We start from the raw sequence: 16858 nt of genomic DNA on the forward strand, positions 1-16858 counted from the left end.
TCTGCTGGTTTTTGTAGACCATCTGTACTGTTAATTTCAACCTTCTGCATTCTTCCAGTTAAGTATGAAATCAGAGTTTCCCAGATGAGCAATATGGGAAGAAGAACGACAAGATGAGTGGCTTATGATGAATTAATAACATATCAGAAAGAATCTTCAGTCAAGTATAAAAAAACACCACACCAATTTCCGTGTGTAACATTCGAACAGGCCTGGAAAAAACAGGGAAATAAAATTTCTGTGTGGTGTTTTTAGTTAGTTTCATCTAAGTTTTGATTTAATTAACATTGTCACAGGAGATGCTCTTTTCCGTCGAATAATATGGATTTCGAGTGTAGTCAGCACATTTTTTCAAATGGCTCTGAGCACTATGGGACTTAACATCTATGGTCATCAGTCCCCTAGAACTTAGAACTACTTAAACCTAACTAACCTAAGGACATCACACAACACCCAGTCATCACGAGGCAGAGAAAATCCCTGACCCCGCCGGGAATCGAACCCGGGAACCCGGGCGCGTGAAGCGAGAACGCTACCGCACGACCGCGAGCTGCGGACTCAGCACATTTTGAAGAGTTAGTGGAGAAGGATATCGACCACAGAAATACAGAAACGAAGAAAATAAATTCTTATAATCTGTAAGAGCCCTGGTGATTTCAGAAGGGAAACGTCTGTTCCTTGTTGTACATGACTCATTTTTTAATGCAAGAATGGTAAATCTCCGAAGCGAGAGAGAAAGAGCCAACGGCCTTGCCGTAGTGGTAACACCGGTTCCTGTCAGATCACCGAAGTTAAGCGCTGTCGGGCTGGGCTAGCACTTTGATGGGTGACCATCCGGTCTGCCGAGCGCTGTTCGCAAGCGGGGTGCACTCAGCCCTTGTGAGGCCAACTGAAGAGCTACTTGATTGAGAAGTAGCGGCTCCGGTCTCGTAAACTGACATACGGCCGGGAGAGCGGTGTGCTGACCACATACCCCTCCATATCCGCATCCAGTGACGCTTGTGGGATGATGATGACACGGTGGCCGGTCGGTACCGTTGGGCCTTCCAAGGTCTGTTCGGACGAAGTTTAGTTTAGTAGAGAGAGAGAAAGAAACAATGTAAAATTGCAGTTTGTCTTCGGATCTACCGATGCGTGTTTGCAACAAACTGTCAAAACAATTTTACACGCTCAAAAATCGTAGAACAGTGTTGTCGGGCTGTTTTACGTAATGGTACGGATTAAGTTTCCTTAGTTTTATTGCAAAGGCTAAGTAGGAAAAGAAAGCACAGACGACCGATGCAGTTTCAGATCTAACTTATTAAAGTCCGTGTAGCTGCAGCGTGCATCACAGCGCAGCCCCGATCCAGACATGGACTTGAGTGTGTGACGTCATCACGGTGCGCGCAGGCCTGTAGTCCGTGTGGTGTTGTGTCTACCCCAACCCCCTCCCCCCGCCCTCCCCCCCCCTCCCCATCGCCTTGCCACGTTCGTGTGGTGCTTCTATCCATATTGAGACACGCATATGCGAAGGAGACACGTGAATTCAGCATCTAATTAAAGCACTTTCAGTGGATGAAATTAACTGAGGCTCGAATCTGGAATCCTCCCTTGGTCATGGGTGTGTGTGTTTGTCCTTAGGATAATTTAGGTTAAGTAGTGTGTAAGCTTAGGGACTGATGACATTAGGAGTTAAGTCCCATAAGATTTCACACACATTTTTTTTAACCCAATGTTGGATAAAAGTAAATTCTTCGATCAATGGAGAAGTTTCGCGACATTCGTGCAACAAGAAAAAGACGTCTCCGTCTTTAAAAAGCCTTTAGTGCCCGAAAGTGGACAGCTATTTCAAATCACAGCGTAGTGAAGAATTTTATCCGGAATTACCAGAATTGGCAGAATATTGCTTCGCCATTCCAGGTCATCATGCCAACGTTGAAAGGGCGTTCTGTTCCATTACCAATAAAAGGCCAAAGGAACATAGTAAACAGTTCCACAAAACAATTTCCGACAAAAATAACGTTCTTGATAAAGTGGGTTTAAATGAGAAATGTTGATAATTAACTACAGATTATTGTTATTTCTTTACAATTGTAATTAAAGTGACAACTCTTACTGAAAATCTTTTCCTCTTATGTCCCCAAGAACAGGTAATGGTTTATTTTGTTTAATGAATAAAAATGGTTCAAATGGCTCTGAGTACTATGGGACTTAACTGCTGAGGTCATCAGTCCCTTAGAACTTAGAACTACTTAAACCTAACTAACCTACGGACATCACACACGCCGATACCCGAGGCAGGATTCGAACCTGCGACCGTAGCGGTCGCGCGGTTCCAGACTGTAGCGCCTAGAACCGCTCAGCAACTGCGACCGACTGTTTAATGAATAGCTTTTGAGTTATTTTGACGTAAGATTATTGTAAGAAGAAGGCTGAACGACTGAGAAAACTGAGCACTTAGATCCTGTAACTGCCAAATCATAAGGATGTTTACTGGTTGTATTTGGTCTTTTTAGGCGACTAAGCTCGTTCCGGGGTGATATCGCAAAAAAGTGACTGCAACTTACTATTAATAAACAACTGAAAATAGCTAATTGACTCTTTTTCTATGTAAAATAGCTGGTCCGGCTTTTAGCACAAAATGTCCGGCTAAATACAACGCCGACCTCAGTTTTTCTATTTTTGGGTCTGATAATCCTATCTCTAAAGAAAATCAAGTACGTTAGAACAGCGTGACGAATTCTAAAAGATTGTTCCAGTATTGGGAGTCCCTATCAAGTACGCATGACAACAGGCACGTCACAAATTCACACACATGCTGTAACAGGTACGAAAGCGTAACAGAAACGCTCCAGGAAATTAAAAGAAGATACTTGGAAGAAAGGCGAAATAGTTCTCGCTCAAACATGTTAGAGAACTTATGTCTGAAGTTGATTGTGCGACCATCACGCTGCCGCCAACATATATCTCGCTTAGCGGCAATCAGGAAAAGATAATGTAAGAGGTCTATGACTAAGGAATTTATTGCTAGCGCACTCGAGCAGATGTAATGACGATGGATTGCTCACGCGCTGCCTGGATATGTAAGCTACAATAGAATCGCAGACCAGAGAGCAGTGTCGGCAGCAGTAGTGGTAGTAGCTCGCAGTCAAGCGGTTGGGTCAGGTTGCTTTTAGAGAACAGTTGTCTAGTTATCACTGTTAGCATTCAACCGCGATTCTTATACATGTATTTTAACAACGCGTTTCAAGAGACAATGCTCCCATCATCAGGTTGTAAAATCTATATCATGAAATTAAACGGACTAAAAAGACAAAATACCGTCACAAATAGTTGGGAAGTCCATAGAATAAAACAGAATTAAAAGTATATTGGACAGTGGGTCCTCGTCTTACATTGAAGTTGTTGACACCAGTCGATGGCCATCCCATAGCTACCAAATATGCTGTCGCACTGTGCCGGCTCGGGAGCTGTTGTGGACTGACGTGCCTAGGTGTTGTGGCGTGTTTACAGCCGTGTGCTTGACGGTAACGCTATGCTATTGGACGCCTGATTTCCTTATTGCATTGGTTTGCTATTGTTAGCCTCTCGCCACTCCGTCAGTGGCTAAGTTCAAATAGCTCTGAGCACTATGGGACTCAACTTCTAAGGTCATCAGTCCCCTAGAACTTAGAACTACATAAACCTAACTAACCTAAGGACATCACACACATCCACGCCCGAGGCAGGATTCGAACCTGCGACCGTAGCGGTCACGCGGTTCCAGAGTGTAGCGCCTAGAACCGCACGACCACCTCGGCCGGCCGTCAGTGACATGCTACAAGTTTAAAGTCGCATACCTACCCTAAAACAGCCGTGTACCGCAAGTCTCTAGAGGAACAGAAGGTTCCAAATGATTGGAAAAGAGCACAGGTAGTCCCAGTCTTCAAGAAGGGTCGTCGAGCAGATGCGCAAAACTATAGACCTATATCTCTGACGTCGATCTGTTGTAGAATTTTAGAACATGTCATTTGCTCGAGTATCATGTCGTTTTTGGAAACTCAGAATCTACTATGTAGGAATCAACATGGATTCCGGAAACAGCGATAGTGTGAAACCCAACTCGCTTTATTTGTTCATGAGACCCAGAAAATATTAGATACAGGCTCCCAGGTAGATGCTATTTTTCTTGACTTCCGGAAGGCGTTCGATACAGTTCCGCACTGTCGCCTGATAAACAAAGTAAGAGCCTACGGAATATCAGACCAGCTGTGTGGCTGGATTGAAGAGTTTTTAGCGAACAGAACACAGCATGTTGTTATCAACGGAGAGACGTCTACAGACGTTAAAGTAACCTCTGGCGTGCCACAGGGGAGTGTTATGGGACCATTGCTTTTCACAATATATATAAATGACCTAGTAGATAGTGTCGGAAGTTCCATGCGGCTTTTCGCGGATGATGCTGTAGTATACAGAGAAGTTGCAGCATTAGAAAATTGTAGCGAAATGCAGGAAGATCTGCAGCGGATACGCACTTGGTGCAGGGAGTGGCAACTGACCCTTAACATAGACAAATGTAATGTATTGCGAATACATAGAAAGAAGGATCCTTTATTGTATGATTATATGATAGCGGAACAAACACTGGTAGCAGTTACTTCTGTAAAATATCTGGGAGTATGCGTGCGGAACGATTTGAAGTGGAATGATCATATAAAATTAATTGTTGGTAAGGCGGGTACCAGGTTGAGATTCATTGGGAGAGTCCTTAGAAAATGTAGTCCATCAACAAAGGAGGTGGCTTACAAAACACTCGTTCGACCTATACTTGAGTATTGCTCATCAGTGTGGGATCCGTACCAGATCGGGTTGACGGAGGAGATACAGAAGATCCAAAGAAGAGCGGCGCGTTTCGTCACAGGGTTATTTGGTAACCGTGATAGCGTTACGGAGATGTTTAACAAACTCATGTGGCAGACTCTGCAAGAGAGGCGCTCTGCATCGCGGTGTAGCTTGCTCGCCAGGTTTCGAGAGGGTGCGTTTCTGGATGAGGTATCGAATATATTGCTTCCCCCTACTTATACCTCCCGAGGAGATCACGAATGTAAAATTAGAGAGATTAGAGCGCGCACGGAGGCTTTCAGACAGTCGTTCTTCCTGCGAACCATACGCGACTGGAACAGGAAAGGGAGATAATGACAGTGGCACGTAAAGTGCCCTCCGCCACACACCGTTGGGTGGCTTGCGGAGTATAAATGTAGATGTAGATGTAGATGTAAAATAATTCTAAAAACCCGCTAAAAAATCTCATTTCTTTAAAATTATCTTGTGCATTTAGAATATTGCTTTGTTTATTTTCATGGATAGCTATCTCGAAGCCGGCCGAAGTGGCCGTGCGGTTCTAGGCGCTGCAGTCTGGAACCGCGAGACCGCTACGGTCGCAGGTTCGAATCCTGCCTCGGACAAGGATGTGTGTGATGTCCTTAGGTTAGTTAGGTTTAACTAGTTCTAAGTTCTAGGGGACTGATAACCTCCGAAGTTGAGTCCCATAGTGCTCAGAGCTATTTTTGAAGCTATCTCGAATTCCTCTAGTAAATCAAGTATCCTCCCTTTCTTTTCTACATGCAATATTTCTACGTTGTCTTCTATGGTCTTAAGGGGATGGCCTGTTTCATATATATGGTTCGCAACAGCTGATTTGTCATAATTTCCTAACCTGAGCGCATCTTTATGTTCTTTATACCGGATCGCGAATGATTTTCCTGTCTGCCCTATATATTTTGCATCACAAGTTCTGCACTGAATCTTATAAACTCCCGATCTTTCAAACTTATTTCTATTCTCGCCAATATCGTTCTTAAGGCTATACCTCACTAGGTTATTAGTCTGAAAAGCTATTTTAACATTGTATGGCTTAAAAATATTTGCTATCTTTTGTGAGACTGTCCCGTAGTATGGCATCGTGATAATTTTCACTTTCTCTCCATCAGGTTTATTCTTTTGGCGCTTATTACTTATCCGTAACAGTTTTTTAACCATATCTATTCTGTAACCGTTATTCATCGCTATTCTCTTAACGGTATTAATTTCAGTCTCCCTATCTTTTTCGCTCATAGGTATATTGACTGCCCTATGCACGAGACTACGGAAAGCAGCTTCTTTATAAGCCTGCGGATGGCATGATCATTCGGGATCACGGCATCAGTCGTAGTTTGTTTTCTATAAACGGAGAACGCATGTTTGTTGCCCTGCTTTTTTATATACAGGTCCAGGAACTGTAAACAATTGTCAGTTTCATACTCCACGGTAAATTCTATTTTATTATGTGCGTCGTTGAACTTTTTTACTATTTCCTCAATGTCCTCGCGGAAACCATCGACAAGTAACAGAGTGTCGTCTACATAACGTTTGTAATAAACAATTTTATCCATAATGCTATCGTTAGAATTTAGAACTTTATCTTCAAGGTCATTGATAAAAATGTCTGCCATAGTTCCTGAAATACTGGACCACATGGCTAACCCATCGTCCTGAATATAAAATTTGTTATTAAACGTAAAATAATTAAAACTTGTAATGAGCTGTAGGAGTTCAATAAATTCAATTGTCTCTTGCGTTGAAATTTTACCGTATTTAAGGAAATTTCTCTTAATGATTTCTATAGCTTCGTTAACCGAAACACTGGAGTATAAGTTCTTAACATCCAACGAAACCAAACGGGAAGCGTCAGTGACTGGCGTATCTTTAATTTCACCTATCATGGTCATACTACCACGCACCGAATAGGTATTTTTATACACGTAAGTCTTTTTCAGAATTTGGTCCAACAATTTCGTTATTTTATATGCTGGACTATTTCGACCGTTAACAATCGGACGAACCGGATGCAGATCTTTATGTATCTTCACCTGTGATCTTAATTTGGGGGCCGTTGGATTCATGATAACACATCTTCTTTTTTCGGCTTCTGTCAGCAGGAAGTGTGTGCGTTTAAGAACATTTTTTAGTTTAGTTTGGAAATTGGCTGTTATGTCTTTCGGAATTTCCGTAATATTATTTTCGACAAAAAACGCTAAGGTCTTCGAAACGTACTCCTCTTCTTTTAATATTACGACCGTATTCCCCTTATCCGCTTTCGTCGCAATAGCTTTCACTTCATTAAGCTTTTTATTTATAGAATCGACAGTTAGCCGGTCTGCTCTAGTCTTATGATTAACACTATTTCGCTTATTTAGTTCATTTTTTACTATTTTACGTAGCTTATGACCGACATGCCCGGTTTCATTATTATTTAATTTGGCAATTTTAGTGAGGACAATTACTTCTTTCACGATCTTCTTGTTAAATGACGGCTCAATATTAAACTTTAATGACTTATTTAACATTTCTACTTCTGTATTATCAAATACAATATCCGTTTTGTTAACCACCCGTGGATAAAAGTCTAAAGACGAAAGGCTTTGTTGTTGATCTTTTTCATCTTCGCACGTGTTATTACTTAATTTACGAAGTTTTTTATCTTGTTTTTCTTTTTTCTTTATAAACTCCTTCTGTAGTATTTTGTGAAGTCTACATGTAACCTCTTCCCATACGTCCACCGGTGATATTTCCTTGACCTTAGTCTGTGCTTGAACTATTTGTTTTTTAATTAAGTCTTTCTTTTTATACAGATATTTAATTTCTGCGCGTATCCAAAACTTTTTTGTTTTTTCAACAGCTAGTCGTCCCGCCCATGCCTTGCAATCACAAAGTTTCAACTTCACGTAATTCGGGATAACATGATTCTTCACACATTCTTTGTTAAAGTTTATGTTTGCGCCAGTTTTTAATAACTTACGTCTTAAATTTTTGTATTTATACACTAACCTCAATGTCTCGCCTAACACTAACGATTTAATATAATCCATTATGGAGTCGAGGTAGCAGTTGTCGTTATTCTGGTTATCACTGTTAGCATTCAACCGCGATTCTTATACATATATTTTAACAACGCGTTTCAAGAGACAATGCTCCCATCATCAGGTTGTAAAATCTATGTCATGAAATTAAACGGACTAAAAAGACAAAATACCATCACAAATAGTTGGGAAGTCCATAGAATAAAACAGAATTAAAAGTATATTGGACTGTGGGTCCTCGTCTTACATTGAAGTTGATGAGACCAGTCGATGGCCGTCCCATAGCTACCAAATATGCTGTCGCACTGTGCCGGCTCGGGAGCTTGAAAACTGTATAAATCACGGAATAATGTAGATAGAGAGGTACAAATTGACACACGTGCTTGGAATGACATGTGGTTTTATTAGAACCAAAAAAGTACAAAAGTTCAAAAATGTCCGACAGATGGCGCTTCATTTGATCAGAATAGCAATAATTAGCATAACAAAATAAGACAAAGCAAAGATGATGTTCTTTACAGGAAATGTTCAACATGTCCACCATCATTCCTCAACAATAGCTGTAGTCGAGGAATCATGTTGTGAACAGCACTGTAATGTATGTCCGGAGCTATGGTGAGGCAGTGGCATCGGATGTTGTCCTTCAGCATCCCTAGAGATGTCGGTCGATGCGACTTCAGGTAACCCCAAAAGCCAATAATCGCACGGACTGAGGTGTGAGGACCTGGGAGGCCAAGCATGACGAAAGTGGCGGCTGAACACACGATCATCACCAAACAACGCGCGGTAGAGATCTTTCACACGTCTAGCAATATGGGGTGGATCGCCATCCTGCATAAACGTCGTGCGTTCCAGCAGGTGTTTATCAGCCAGCCTGGGGATGATGCAATTCTGTAACATATCGGCGTACCTCTCACCCGTCACGGTAGCAGTTACTGACGTTTTGTGTCCAGCGCCATCTGTCAGACATTTTATGAACTTTGTTTCTTTTTTTTGTTCTAATAAAATCCTATGTCATTCCAAGCATGTGTGTCAATTTTTACCTCTCTGTCTACATTATTCCGTGGTTTATTAAGTTTTCAAATTTATACTGACTTTTTGATCACCCGGTATATTGGCTTTGGGCGTATTTATGTTGATATGTGGCTGTAACATACGGGGCCCGAGTGTGCCATAGTCTGAAGATTTTCTAAAGCAGCGGCCGTAAGATTAAGCAACTTCCGCGCGACCACACACGCCACACCATGTGTTAGAGAGCGACACACGCTGGACTTTCCCTCTCCAGCGAGCCTCACGCTGTGACACGGGTCAGCTGCCTGCGCAGAACGCCGCCCTTGTAGCCCACTTAAGCGCCCCGGACGGCCGGTCGATAGCAATTTTTCGCGACGTATCGACAGGTCCCCCCCGCCGCCGGCGCCGATGCGAGTTTTAACACATGACGTCGGCCTATTACGCATGCGCGGCACACGTCTGTCTGCCTTCCATGGGCCGCAGCAATCTCATTTGCAGCGACTGCCCCTAATGAAGCTCTCCTCTGTACCGGCGATACGGCCCAGAGCAGTCGCGGCCCCGGATAGCTACTCAATTACTTAGCGGTAATTTCGTTTCTGTTTTGTTCCCCGAGAAAAGGGCTTCCGCTCCTTCCCTATGCCGCGCTGCAGGCACGTGAGCATATTTCTGCTCCCGGTAACTGTATAACGTATTTACGTCAAACATACGAGTAATTTTTTTCCAGCCCTAGCGCAGTCTATTTCCGTATTTGCCAGCCACTCGGTTATTTCACCTGGACAAACAGTACGATGTTTAATCTAGTCATCTCTGTTACTGCTACCCATTTTCACAGAATATGGCCACCTCTCGTCTGCAAAATGTAGCGTACCTGTGCAGACGAATACTTTGTTTACGCCAGGAAAATAGGATCTTTAATGCAATTCTCTAGCGTTACCTCGTTTCTGAAGTTGCTGCAATACAATATTTTAGATAATCTTTCAGTTAAGGGTATTTTTCCAAAAAATAATCTTGGGAAAAATCTTTTTTCATTGCAAAAGTGAAGTTTGCTACGAGTGATATACGTCCTGAAAAACTAGTTCCAGTAGTACCAAGAGCGGCTTTAATAACAACGTTGCGACGTCACTGATAAATTAAAAACATAAGTTGGTAAAAATGTTAATTAAATTCCTTTTTTAATTAAAGGGAAGATGGTCAATGTTTACCGCTACTCTACGTTGAGGTTGGGAATGTCTGGAATCGATCGTGGTCTTGTTGAAGGAACCGTCGTGCGAAATGTGTTTCGAACTCCTCAGGCAATCAACGTTATATGTGATCAGCTTCCTGCAGAAAACAAGGCTATGGGATGTGACAAAAATTCGCATTTGTAATTCGTTTATGGTTCAAATGGATCTAAGCACTATGGGACTTAACAGCTGAGGTCATCACTCCCCTAAGCTTAGAACTACTTAAACTTAACTAACCTAAGGACATCACACACATGGATGCCCGAGGCAGGATTCGAACCTTCGACCGTAGCAGCCGCGTGGTTCCGGACTGAAGCGCCTAGAACCGCTCGGCCACCGTGGCCGCCTAATCTGTTTATACTGTTAATAATTTGGAGACTATGATTTAATTTCTTGAACCCAAAGCTCTCAGCATTCGACGGTCGATAGCCACCACACGACTGATATCTGTTCCATTACTACTGGCGAAAGGCTCTTTGGTTCTTTAGCCCAGACTTTTACATTTTAAATCGTTCATTCTAATGTGACGTACACTTTCGACTACAACATAAAGTTGTTTGATATTTTCTGTTACATTTTGTACTAATCATTTTTACATACATGTCTTAATACGATTCAAATTTTCAGTTATCATATCTTTTTGGGAAATTATAACTAACGTTACTAACATTTATCGACAGCCATGGAGATGATCAGTTGTTTGTGAGTTAGCTTACTTGAGCTAATCCCAACAAACAAGATGCGGAAGCACAGGACACCTTGTTTTAGATGCATTTTAGAAAGAGACCATTACGGTAATAGCGTCATCTATAATAAAGTGGGGGCCCTTTCAGAGAACTAGTTCGGTACACAAGATGATATTTTAGTTAATGTGAGTATGAAATGAAACACGATCCCAGCCAACCTTACTACGTACTTAGACATGTACATGCCATTTACAAAGCCAGAGACGCCGAGTAGTTAAGAATCTATTATTCTTCGTACAGAATCTGTACCCATTCGTTACAGTTAACACAATGGTCAACTTCTAGTTTTTGATACTGATTTTATTTCGCTGTAAATTTTACACGCAAATTACTCCCAGAAAATTTAGACAGAAAGCGGACAATAATAGTCAGATCCCTTGCATATTGGAGAGCAGTATTCTGCTTCTCGAATCTGAATTCTGATGTGATCATTTTGAGATTATTTATTTATTTCCTGATAATCTAGAATACCATAGAATCCGCTAAAAACCTGGCCAGCTCATTTCTTATCAAGGAGGTGCTGAGATATGAAACGAGAACGTGCATGTGTCGGTAGGCGCCAAGGCAGGTAAAACTTATGTGAACCGAAACCAATGTCTTCATTCTGTGACGCCAACCGCTCTTACCAGCGGTTGGTATGTGCCTTTTTTTTTTTTTTTTTTCTTAGATGGAAAGCTTACTGAAGTGCTCTCACTTCGAGGTCATAGAATTCTAGTGCACAGATGAACACAGTATTATGTTTCCAAATCCTACTCCAAATCGACGTCAGTAATATGAGTCTACAATTTGGCTCCTTTTTTAAGTGTTGGTGTGACCTGTGCTACAGCTAAAAATCTGGACTGAAGCTACAGACAGAGAACCATAGGGATCAGACTGCTTAAGGTGGGCTGAAATCTCCTGCTGGTTGCTACAGCTGACACTATACCAAGTCAACAGGAACTTGCTTGGTGTAGAGATGGAGTAATTTGAGACTCTAAGTGACATTCTGTGGTGTTTAGTGATGAGACTCGCTTCTGTTTATGGAGATGAGATCCACGCCAACGTGTTCACAGACGACTTGGTCAGAGGTCACAGAAAGCAGTGATTCTCGGAAACCACACCCCTCCTACACCTGAGGCGCATGGCGAGAAGAGCTGTTTGATATTACCATAGGTGTGACTTGGTCTGATTTCAAGGGAGGTTGAATGCCCGCCTGTATGTGATAGAAATGACAAATACTGTTGTCAAATCCTCCTTGATCAGAGAACCAAATGGTATTAGAGCGGAGTAATGCAATATCCATAAACGTCTTGAGGAAGTTATGGATCCTTGAGTGGCCCGTCAGGTCTTCTGACTTGCACGTCATAGAGAATTTCATGGATGCGATGGGACAACTGTTGTGGGTTGGCAGGAGAGCCAACACCGGGTTACTAGAGGAAGCCAAAAGGTACGCGTTTTAGCTCACGCAGGCTGGCGTGAGGTCTGGAACAGGACAAGGAAATTAGACTTGAGAAAAAACGGACGTAGCTGGTGTAATACTGAACTTTAATCCATAAATGGTGAACGTCGCTCTTGACTGTACATTATTCGCGATATCAATAGTAACTGGTAATGGCGCCTTGCTAGGTCGTAGCAAATGACGTAGCTGAAGGCTATGCTAACTATCGTCTCGGCAAATGAGAGCGTATTTTGTCAGTGAACCATCGCTAGCAAAGTCGGTTGTACAACTGGGGCGAGTGCTAGGAAGTCTCTCTAGACCTGCCGTGTGGCGGCGCTCGGTCTGAAATCACTGATAGTGGCGACACGCGGGTCCGACGTATACTAACGGACCGCGACCGATTTAAAGGCTACCACCTAGCAAGTGTGGTGACTGGCGGTGACACCACAACAACATATACTTCGATGGCAGCCTTCATCCAGCATTCTTCATGAACTTACACAGAATGTATTTCAGTCATACTTATTCCTGATAATACGCTGAGGTTGACTGCTTCCATGTCACAAAGAATACGAGACAGTATTCATGCCCTGGACTTAGATCTCATACTGATATTGACAACAGACATTAGTTCGAATAAAGTGAAAACTGGTAATTCAGCACTCGTTATCTGATGAACATCTCCACAGAGTTTGATCAATGTATGACTGGTGCTTCATTGTGTAACACTTTCCATTTCCGTGACTCCATTATTTGTTTAATCACAAACACTTTTCGCCTACTTCGGCTATCGTCAGTCGACAGCTGAATGTCACAACCACACATAAAATGACATATGAATTAATGAGATATTAGTGATATAGACACAAAGTTTCTACAAAGTAAATTTTGACATTGTCTTGTATAACAATTCAAATCATTACGTCTTAAATGTCAGTTATAAAATCGCTGATACTATTATAATTTAACATTTGTATAACTGAAAGTTAGGTTAACGGAGGGAAAAAGGAAATTGTGTTTGGTCATTTACGAGGTGCATTCAAGTTCTAAGGCCTCCGATTTTTTTTCTAATTAACTACTTACCCGAAATCGATGAAACTGGCGTTACTTCTCGACGTAATCGCCCTGCAGACGTACACATTTTTCACAACGCTGACGCCATGATTCCATGGCAGCGGCGAAGGCTTCTTTAGGAGTCTATTTTGACCACTGGAAAATCGCTGAGGCAACAGCAGCACGGCTGGTGAATGTGCGGCCACGGAGAGTGGCACTGGCGGTTACCCGAAATTTTTTTGGTGGCGGTGAATCTGTGTGCTTACATTTAGCTGACTACCGCTTTGTTTCTGGATTGAAAAATGGCATCCACGTCTCATCCATTGTCACAACCGACGAAAAGAAAGTCCCATTCATGCTGTCGTTGTGTGTCAACATTGCTCGACAACATGCCACACGGGCAGCCATGCGGTCGTCCGTCAGCATTCGTGGCACCCACCTGGATGACACTTTTCGCATTTTCAGGTCGTCATGCAGGATTGTGTGCACAGAACCCACAGAAATACCACTCTGGAGGCGATCTGTTCAACAGTCATTCGGCGATCCCCCAGAACAATTCTCTCCACTTTCTTGATCGTGTCGTCAGACCGGCTTGTGCGAGCCCGAGGTTGTTTCGGTTTGTTGTCACACGATGTTCTGCCTTCATTAAACTGTCGCACCCACGAACGCACTTTCGACACATCCATAACTCCATCACCACATGTCTCCTTCAACTGTCGATGAATTTCAATTGGTTTCACACCACGCAAATTCAGAAAACGAATGATTGCACGCTGTTCAAGTAAGGAAAACGTCGCCATTTTAAGTATTTAAAACAGTTCCCATTCTCGCCGCTGGCGGTAAAATTCCATCTGCCGTACGGTGCTGCCATCTCTGGGACGTATTGACAATGAACGCGGCCTCATTTTAAAACAATGCACATGTTTCTATCTCTTTCCAGTCTGGAGAAAAAAAATCGGAAGCCTTAGAACTTGAATGCACCTCGTAAAATTGCTACAGCATTCTGTGCCATGTGTATTTTTTTTCTAGTATTTCCAGTAGTGCCATCACCCTTAATTGTATATAAAACATTACAGTGTACTTTGTAAGCGTGATTTTCCGTTAAATGCTGTTCTGCAAATGCTGAACCTATCATTCCTAGCCTCTGTCTTCTCTCATGTTGCGACAACCAACTTACCTGAATGCTAAATATTTACTTTTCTACGTTGCTTTCAGCTGGTCTTATGCGCACTGCTCCGTGTCCAGCTTTTGACTGGGTCTTAACTATTGAATGATACTTTAGCTACGTTGTTGTTATGATACTGTCATCATGTTATGGAAGTTCAATTTTTGCAAGGTTAACTGAAACTTTGACAATAGAAGGGACAATGCACCAGGTTTTTTCACTACTGACTGGTTCCTGTCACCACAACATAGAAGTAGTATAATCTTACGCATTTTCACATTTTTCAAGAATATTGTCAGTGAGGTCTGTGCTATAGTTATTACAAAAAGCGATGAGATTGAGTGTCCATAATTCGTTTGAAAGGCAGATTCGAATAGGGGAACTGACATGAGGCGATACAAGAGCTTTCCTGCGAACGGAGAGCTTCTGTAAAGTCTGGAAGGTAGGAGACGAGGTACTGGCAGAAGTAAGGCTGTGAGGACGGGGCGTGAGTCGTGCTTGGGTAGCTCGGTTAGAGCACTTGCCCGCGAAAGGCAAAGGGATACGTTTGTTCATCTCATCTACAAATTTTCGGACAGATTCCGCAGTTTGCTGTGCACCGTCAAGTTGACGCTCTGTTTGAAATTTCGTTGCCTTACGTCTTCCAGTTCTGTAGTGGTGTTTGAAGTTATTCAACGATGCACTGCTTCCCTTGAAATCACTGTAATCAATGCTACGAGCAGTTAGATGTGGACAACGTAGTACGTCACTATCATGCAGATACTGTAAATTATATCGAGCATCATTGAAGCGTGCAAACACTGCTTTTTGTAATAATTGCGCCTTGTCCTCCCTTGAATATCCGTAGTTTACCTTACGCACTAGACTGTCATTTTGCTACGGATATATATCATAATTTTATTTATTTCTTTATTTATTTTGGGCGGACATCATTGGCCTTTTGCGACCTCCTACTCAAGGCCTTCCTTGTCAGCAACCAGCTCATTTTTGGCTGCCCTCAGGCGATTCACTGCGAGAAGAGGTAAACCTACTCACATGAACAGTGATAATGGCACTACATCTGCAGGTGTACAAGGAGAACTTAAACGTATTTTCTGTGACGATGCTACAGCTGAAACGTGGTAAACTTTGCGACCTCAGAGGATATTAATCGGAATTTTTTCCCACTTTGCCCCTCACTTTGGCGGGCTGTGGGAAGCAGGAATCAGATGTATGAATTCACATCTCAAGCGTGCCATTGACAATAGAGTATGGGAGAGTCTTGTACCTTCTACACATGCCCTTTAATAGAATTATAATATATATTCATATTTCATTTTAAGTGATAGCATTCAATTTTTATGTGCTGCAGTGTTTTTCTGACATCACAAAAATACTGAAGAAAATAAAAGTTTCCCTAACTAGGAAACAAGTTCCAAAGTATAACACGATTATGTACCTAGGAACAAATATTCAACTGGACATTAAAAGTGTTGCATCGATAAAATCTTGTCAGTAGTGGATTTAATAATTTATTACGTTATTACGCAACACATACCAACAATCAGTATGTGAAATAAAATCAAGCGGAAGTGTTACCCAAAACCAGATACTAGTTAATTACATTTCTCGATAGAAGCTAATCAACACTAACACACATTTCCATTTTCAAGACGGCTAAAAATGTTAAGGCATTAAAGAAAGTCAGATCATTTCCAAGTCTCACATGGACCATGGTAACAGACCTTCTTTGTCGTTGCGACCTTAGAAAATTTAATTACATGTCAGTTCATAAAGAGGAGAGTCCCACAGTCAAGCCGACTCGAGTACGTGACATAACCCTTTAGGGCTAAATGGAGATATTGAAAAATATCCATTCCACCCACACTTCACTTTCAAGGATTCTATGACGTTTGTATTAATGACATCATTATTAATTATGTGTAATTAATCCCTACCTACTAAGAGACCCAGATAATTTCGTACCTGCCAATCCATTAGTAACACCAGTCCATATTCAATCAGAATGATATTTCCCATTTGCCTATGCATTTATTCGGTCAAGTTGTAACAAATTAGGAATGGAAGACATACAGGTTATCGGGAGAAGATAACGTTTTCCGAAACAGCTGGACACTATTTGTTTCTAAGAGGCTGGTCATACATGCCAGTAGGCATTACAACTGATACTTCGCCAAAGGGGCTGAGGGTCGAGGTCAGTGGAATAAGAGGAAACGTTCCGACGCGCATGATCCAGAGAGGAATTTAGAACGATAGTCAAACATTAAGGCGAGAACATATCAAGGGAAGGCTCCAAGGGAATGTTCGAGGCAGATACTGAACAGGGCCGTGTGCACACAGAATCAATTAACAGCGACATAGAAGGTCAGCCAGCAGCAGGTTAGGGA

The 16858-nt window shown here is 42.1% G+C and overlaps 1 pseudogene; it reads left to right on the forward strand.

Annotated features, from left to right (window-relative positions):
- Nucleotides 1-740: 740 nt before the first annotated feature.
- Nucleotides 741-858, forward strand: LOC126096025 (5S ribosomal RNA; annotated as a pseudogene).
- The last annotated feature ends 16000 nt before the right edge of the window (nt 859-16858 follow it).

The sequence above is a fragment of the Schistocerca cancellata genome, chromosome 8 (assembly GCF_023864275.1).
Source record: "Schistocerca cancellata isolate TAMUIC-IGC-003103 chromosome 8, iqSchCanc2.1, whole genome shotgun sequence".
NCBI classification, from domain to species: Eukaryota; Metazoa; Arthropoda; class Insecta; order Orthoptera; family Acrididae; genus Schistocerca; species Schistocerca cancellata.